Genomic DNA, 6494 nt, shown 5'->3' on the forward strand with positions numbered 1-6494 from the left:
ATCAGTTTCTTTGTAGAATATGGTCGAACGAATGCATGCCTGATGATTTGAATTTATGTAAGCTCTGTTCAATCCACAAAACGGGAGACCCCACAATCTGCGCCGTTGAATAARCCTCCTCACCAGTCCATATAAGGTTCTGTGGAACCTATTGTGTGAAAATTGAAGCACCGATGTCAACAAGCTGATTGAAACTTATCAGTTTGGATTTAGCCCTGGGAACTTAACAACTTACCAGATATTCACCTTACGTCAAATCTTGGAAAATACCCCTGAATAGAGAATCGTTATTTACCACCTCTTCGTCGATTTCGAAGCTGCCTTTGACAGCAATTCTCCACCCTCCTTTGGAGAAAAGTATTCTAGTTTCAGAACTAAACAGAGAATGGACTTTTTTCTATAGGACTGTACGGTTGCTGGCGTACGTCGATGATATTTATATCATTGGCCTCAACACCCTCGCCGTTAGTTCTGCTTTCTCAAGAATTGATGTGTCAGCGAAGCAAATGGGTCTGGGCAAGACGAAATATCTCCTGTCAGCAAACAGTCGTCGCACTCGCAGCTAGGCACCCACGTCACTGATGACAATAATAATTTCGAAGTTGTAGATAATTTCGTCTTTCTTGGAACTAGTATAAATACCAACAACAACGCTAGCCTCGAAATCCGAAGAAGAATAGCTCTTGCCAACAGGTGCTACTTCGGACTAAGTAGGCAATTGAAAAGTAAAGTCCGCTCTCGACAAACAAGTACAAATCTCTATACCATAAGTCACTCATTAGTCCCATCCTGCTATATGGTGCAGAGTCATGGATGATGACAGCATCTGGTGAGTCGACGTTACGAGTTTTCGATAGAAACGTTCTTTGAAAGATTTGTGGCGGATATCGTATTCGATGGAACGAATGGATGAGATATACGACAACATTGACATAATTCATCGAATTATTTCTTTATTTATCTATTTAGTTAGTTAAGTCTATGAACATTAATTTTTACAGACTAATGGAGAATTAGGAATTCGAATTCTAAAATAATTAAATTAAAAGTACATAAGTAGTTAACTTAAACTAAAAAACAGAATTGAGAGTATTAATGAAGGATATCGTAGAGTGAGAAAAATCAAGAAGAACTTTCTCGGAAATCGAGTTAAACTCACGCATAGCACGCTTGAGCGGAGCATATTCAGCAAAGTTAGTACTTTCCTTTTTATAATAAAATGGGAAAATAGATCTGAGACAACGTTGAGGAGCATTGAAGTTAATTTTCCCTAATTAATAGGGAGAGTCAATACCTCCATTAATAACACTGAAAACAAATGAAAGGCAGAGAACGGACTTTTCCAGTAGTTTAAGATGTAAAAGCAATAAACGAGATGTATACGATGGTATTGGGTCAACGAACTTTGAGGAGCGGAGAGCAGATTTAGGAAAAATCTTTTGAACATGCTCGATCCTATTAATTGACGATATGCGATATAGGCTCCAGATGAACACTGCATACTCCAAAATGGACCGAACAAAGCATGTATACAGTAATTTCAAAGTGTAGGGGTCGTAAAAATTTAACGCATTGCGACGGAAAAAGCCGAGTACAGAGAATAATTTAGAAGTGATATAGTTGATGTGACTACTGAAAGAAAATCTGTTGTAAGAGCCCCAAGATCTTTGATTTGAGTAACGCATTTTAGGACGCAATTGTGGATAAGATGTAATGTCCCTACCATAAGAGATCTGAGAGCATTTATCTAGATTCAAAAAAAGCCTCGATTTCACTCACCAGCGTACAGCAGAGGGAATGGCCGAACACGCTCTTCTAGATTTTACAAAGTTCCGAAAGATCTTAGGGATCGACTTGATTGTAGACTCCGTACTATTAATAAACGTTTTATRAAGAAACTTATTCAATGCATTAAACAGTTTTGTGTAGTGCTGGTATTGAACAAAGGAAACATGAGATTTAATTGAAGAGAATTTTCTGTAGTATTTATTTCTAAGCTTTTAAAAATCGAGAAACTATTAGCTGTATCTAGTCCCGAAAGTAAATCATCCCATTTAATCTCACAAAGCAGATTATTGAGTCGTTCGAAATCAAAAAATGCAAAATTAAACAAAAGCCCGTCAGTAGGTTTGACAGGAGCAAAAAGATAAGTATCCACCCCAAACGCTAGCGGAGAATAATGAATGGTGGCCGGAGTAATTGAAGAGAATCCGTCAAGAAACCCAAATTTTAAATTATCACTGAGAAAGACTAAATCAAGAAAACGATCGAGACTTTTAGAATATGAGTTGATTTGAATCAGATTGCGACTAAGCAAGCTATCAATGAAAAATAACTTCTGAGAAGACGAAAGATTGGAGGGAATAAGAGCAGGACTATAGGAAAAACCAGACCAGATTAAAGTCACCCAGAACACAAATATTATTCTCTTTCACCTTAATTAATACCAGCGAGGAAATATTATTTGCGTGCGACTTATACAACTCTAGAGGACTATTAGGAGGGATGTAAGAGACTACAATGAATAGAGTGTCATTGATGCAAATACATAGTTAGTCCAGAATAGAATCATCATTATYAAGCATAATTAAACGAGGACGTCTCTTCTCTCCTCTCTTAAATAGCCAGTTTTTTCATGATCTCTGTCCTTACGGAAAACATAATAGAGATTTGAATCAAAATATTCACTATCAAAGTAACTGGAATTCAGCCAAGTCTCAACAATCACGATACAATCACAAACAGCGCTGTTTTCCCCTCCCTTTGGCAAAAGCTTTAAGAGATGCAACTTAATATCAGAAGGCCACACTGAAGAGGAGAAAACGGCCTTAAAAAAAGATGGGGACACACCTAACTTAAAGTTTGTCCTCTTAAGATGATTAATATTAGTATCTTTCTTAACTAATTTATAACATAAGAGATGCTCACTATTAACATTAGCATGTTTAACAACAAAAGATATAATATCTTCCTCAGTGACTGAGTTCTTGAAAGCAGACATGTGAATCCATTTCTTGGGTATGACGACATCGAGATCACTGTTGGCATTAACACCAACAACAGTTCAGGCAACGGGGGATTTTTTGTTCCACTGCTCACTTTTAACTTCGAATTTCCATTAGCAGTAATTGAAATAGAAGAACTCAGATTCACAGAGTCATCAACGGCGACTGATTGAGCAGCATTGACAGGGGCAGAAGGGCAATCTGCTTTAGCAGCAGCTGTTGGATTGTTTTTAGCTTTCGAATGAGTGTTGATATTCCTAGCAACAGCACCAGCATCATCATTAGCAGCATTGGGAGCAGCGGCAACGTTAGACGGAGCTGTATTTGTACCATTATCAGCCGAAACAGAGAGAGTAGGGCAAGCAGCAGACTGAGCGGCAGAGCTTGCATTCGGTGAAGCGGGAGCGAGATAATCCATACTCAAGTTATCCGTAGAACCAGAAACAACAACGTTAGATGGCGGAGCATTTGGACCCACAATGGTCGTAGAAGTGAGAATGGATAGTTGAAGCTGCAGAGAATGATTTCGGTATAGCRGGAGCGACATTATTCACAATCACATTATCAGTAGAAGCAGCAGCGTCAGACGGAGAAGCGATTATAGAAGCATTTGTACCCAAAGCAGTTGCAGCCGTGAGAATGGGGCAGCAGAGAAAGCATTCGAGGCTGGTGCAGAGAGCTTGCCGTTATCGGACAATTTATTTTTCACAATGCAGATCTCTGATTTGAGTTCGTTAAGCTTAACGATTAACGAATTTCGATCATCACATAATTGTTGTATTAATGTGAGCGCCTTCGATTGTTCACTTCTCAGTGATTTCACTTCCAAAAGCAGAGAGTTAAGGCAATGCATTTACCTTATGAGGATTAATAGGCTATAAAGGTTCAGTTACTACCTTGTTTGAGTGATCAGCATTTAGCTGTTGCGAATTTACAATCTCAGAGCACTGAGCGTTGCGCGCTGATGGCGACGCCGGCGGCGAACGAATAGAATTTCTTCGAACTACCGCTCACGCTTTACAATACAGCTGTGATAAATTCACACACTACAAATGGAAGAATAGGTTGTATTTATGGCAGTTCATCTTGGGCTGAGCACGATCAACTCTATGTCCGCAAACACATATTTTATATTAATGCGGCAACATATTAATGTTGCCGCATTAATATAAAATAAATAATAGAACACGGACCAGAGAAAAAACACGTGTGTTCACAGTGACGACCGATAACTATTCTTAAAAGACAGAGRCTACGCTGGCTAGATCATGTCCTCCGAAAAGACGAAAATACTCCAGCTCTGAAAGTAGTATAAGTATAGTATAGAAGTATAAGTTATCTTGATATTCACCTAGTAATGTAGAAGGTTCACGTGGAGAAGACATGTTTCTAGTAAAGTAACTTTTAAATGAAAACTCTAAACTTAGCCTAGACAACAAAATGATTTTATACAATGCGGTCATAAAAGTGATTTGGATGTATGGCATTCAACTGTGGAATACGACCTGTGTAACTAATATAATAATAACTTGAACAATCACACGTTATATGCGTAATGCAAATATCCATAAAAATATTGGTATTGCTATGTTAAAGAAGAAGTAGAGCAGAATGCGACTTATATCTAAACTCCAAGACCAGTGAAACCCATTGGCTAATGCTTTGGGATATTAATGCGATCAAACACGTCTTAAGGGGGTATTCTAGCCTAGAAATCAAATTTTGGGCAGTTTTTTTTTGAATTTTATTAAAAATAAAAACAAAAAATATTTTTACCATCCATTTTTTATGGTATTTTTATTGATTTCTTAAGAATACAGAAAAAAAATTTTACAACAAAACATTAAAAATGAAATTATTACAGGAGGGGAGAGACAGGTGTAAAAAAAAAGTGGCGCATCCTGGTGACATTGATCCTGACTCTCCTGGTGGTCTGAAAAAAATCAAAGGAAATTCTTAATCAGTAAGGATGCTGTTATAGTCCCTACCTCAGGGAACACGAAAAAACATTTTCACCCTTTTTTTGAAATTCCTGAATTTTTTTTAAATATTGAAAACAAAAATTTTGACACGATGCTGGTAGGATAAAGGTTTATATAAAGAAGGTTCACACAAAATTTCAAGTAAATCGGTTGTATAGAACTTGAGATAATGCCGGTACAGTGTGGAAAAAAGTAGTTTCGAGAAAAACGCGTTTAAAAAGTGAGTAAAATTCCACGCAGTCTAAATCATTTATTAGTGCGCTAGGTACTGCGTCACTAAAGTAATTGTAGCTCTTACAATAATTTTAATTATTAAAAATATTTTGAATGGATATGTTCATCAAAAATCAGCCGAAATCATCATTGAAATTCATGGAAATGGAATTGAACATCTCCAAGATATTGATTTATCGCATTTAGACTGAACATTTTGGCTTCCGAAAAGTGTGGGCACGGTTCTTCAGCACAAATTGACTGACGACCATTCGAAAGGCTTGCAACGGCATACTGGCGGTCATACCGGCCAACGAGCTAAAACACTCGTTTAAGCATGTAGTTGGACCGTGCAAAAATATGTATTGAAGCAGAAGCAGACTATTTGGAATTGAAAAAATTTATTTTGCCGAAAAAACCATTTGTTTTTTTTATTTATTTTAAGTCCTGTTTACTTTGGAACACAATTATAATTTACAGCTTTCGAATATTAATTTGAAGTATAAATCAATTGTATCCTGAATATACCCTATACTAAGTTTGCCACGAAGTTTGTAACATCCAGAAGGAAGCGTCGGAGACCCTATCAAGTATATATATGAACGATCAGTATGTTGCGCTGAGCCAATTTAGCCATGTCCGTCTGTCCGTCTATATATATACGAATTAGTTCCTCAGTTTTTAAGATATCGTTTTAAAATTTTGCTATCATCATTTGCTCTTCAAGAAGCTGTTCATTTGCCGGAACTGTCGATATCCGACCACTATAACATATAGCTGCCATACAAACTAAACGATCGGAATTTAGTTCTTGTATGGAAAAATTTCTAAGGTAATAATAATAATACGAATTGTTCAGATCGGCTTCTTCTTCTTCTTGATTGGCGTAGTCACCGCTTACGCGATTATGGCCGAGTTAACAACAGCGCGCCAGTCGTTTCTTCTTTTCGCTACGTGGCGCCAATTAGATATTCAAAGTGAAGCCAGTTCCTTCTACACTTGGTCCTTCCAACGGAGTGGAGGTCTTCCTCTTCCTCTGCTTCCCCGGTGGTACTACGTCGAATAATTTCAGAGCTTGTTCATCCGGACAACATGACCTAGCCAGCGTAGCCCATGTCTTTTAATTCGCTGATCGTCCAAGCCTCGGCACCATATAGCAGGACGGGAGCTATGAGTGACTTATAGAGTTTTTTTGTTTGTTTGTCGAGAGAGGACTTTGCTTCTCAATTGCCTACTCAGTCCGAAGTAGCACCTGTTGGCAAGAGTTATCCTGCGTTGGATTTCTAGGCTGACA

This window comes from Bactrocera latifrons, unplaced genomic scaffold (assembly GCF_001853355.1).
Source record: "Bactrocera latifrons isolate USDA-ARS-PBARC rearing strain unplaced genomic scaffold, ASM185335v1 scaffold_461, whole genome shotgun sequence".
Taxonomy (NCBI): Eukaryota; Metazoa; Arthropoda; class Insecta; order Diptera; family Tephritidae; genus Bactrocera; species Bactrocera latifrons.